The sequence below is a fragment of the Bison bison genome, unplaced genomic scaffold (assembly GCF_000754665.1).
Source record: "Bison bison bison isolate TAMUID 2011002044 unplaced genomic scaffold, Bison_UMD1.0 scf7180017864498, whole genome shotgun sequence".
Taxonomy (NCBI): domain Eukaryota; kingdom Metazoa; phylum Chordata; class Mammalia; order Artiodactyla; family Bovidae; genus Bison; species Bison bison.
The window spans coordinates 1,544,428-1,546,208 of record NW_011495057.1 but is presented as its reverse complement, the minus strand read 5'-3'; positions in this window follow the sequence as shown (position 1 = coordinate 1,546,208).

Here is a 1,781-nt window from a genome sequence, read left to right as displayed (position 1 = left end):
TCACTTCCACTGTATAATCATAAGGGATTTGATTTAGGTCATACCTGAATGGTCTAGTGGTTTTCCCTACTTTCTTCAATTTCAGTCTGAATTTGGCAATAAGGAGTTCATGATCTGAGACTGTATAGAGCTTCTCCATCTTTGGCTGCAAAGAATATAATCAGTCTGATTTCGGTGTTGACCATCTGGTGATGTCCACGTGTAGAGTCTTCTCTTGTGTTGTTGGAAGAGGGTGTTTGCTATGACCAGTGCATTTTCTTGGCAAAACTCTATTAGTCTTTGCCCTGCTTCATTCCGTATTCCAAGGCCAAATTTGCCTGTTATTCCAAGTGTTTCTTGACTTCCTACTTTTGCATTCCAGTCCCCTATAACAAAAAGGACATCTTTTTTGGGTGTTAGTTATAAAAGGTCTTGTAGGTCTTCATAGAACCATTCAACTTCAGCTTCTTCAGCGTTACTGGTTGGGGCATAGACTTGGATTACTGTGATATTAAATGGTTTGCCTTGGAAATGAACAGAGATCATTCTGTCGTTTTTGAGATTGCATCCAAGTACTGAATTTCGGACTCTTCTGTTGACCATGATGGCTACTCCATTTCTTCTGAGGGATTCCTGCCCGCAGTAGTAGATATAATGGTCATCTGAGTTAAATTCACCCATTCCAGTCCATTTTATTTCACTGATTGCTAGCATGTTGACATTCACTCTTGCCATCTCTTGTTTAACCACTTCCAATTTGCCTTGATTCATGGACCTGACATTTCAGGTTCCCATGCAATATTGCTCTTTACAGCATCGGACCTTGCTTCTATCACCAGTCACATCCACAGCTGGGTACTGTTTTTGCTTTGGCTCCATCCCTTCATTCTTTCTGGAGTTATTTCTTCACTGATCTCCAGTAGCATATTGGGCCCCTACTGACCTGGGGAGTTCCTCTTTCAGTATCCTATCATTTTGCCTTTTCATACTGTTCATGGGGTTCTCAAGGCAAGAATACTGAAGTGGTTTGCCATTCCCTTCTCCAGTGGACCACATTCTGTCAAATCTCTCCACCATGACCCGCCCGTCTTGGGTTGCCCCACGGGCATGGATTAGTTTCATTGAGTTGGACAAGGCTGTGGTCCTAGTGTGATTAGACTGATTAGTTTTCTGTGAGTATGGTTTCAGTGTCTGCCCTCTGATGCCCTCTTGCAACACCTACCGTCTTACTTGGGTTTCTCTTACCTTGGGCGTGGGGTATCTCTTCACGGCTGCTCCAGCAAAGCGCAGCTGTTCCTCCTTACCTTGGATAAGGGGTATCTCCTCACCGCCACCCTTCCTGACCTTCAACATGGGATGGCTCCTCTAGGCCCTCCTGCACCAGCGCAGCCACTGCTCCTTGGACTTGGGGTTGGTCGTAAAAAAAAGATCTTCACAACCCAGATAATCACGATGGTGTGATCACTGACCTAGAGCCAGACATCCTGGACTTGGGGTTGGTCCTCTGAATGCAGAGTTCCAAAGAATAGCAAGAAGAGATAAGAAAGCCTTCCTCAGCGATCAATGCAAAGAAATAGAGGAAAAACAACAGAATGGGAAAGACTAGAGATCTCTTCAAGAAAATTAGAGATACCAAGGGGGCATTTCATGCAAAGAGGGGCTCGATAAAGGACAGAAATGGTATGGACCTAACAGAAGCAGAAGATATTAAGAAGAGGTGGCAAGAATACACAGAAGAACTGTACAAAAAAGATCTTCACGACCCAAATAATCACGATGGTGTGATCACTCACCTAGAACCA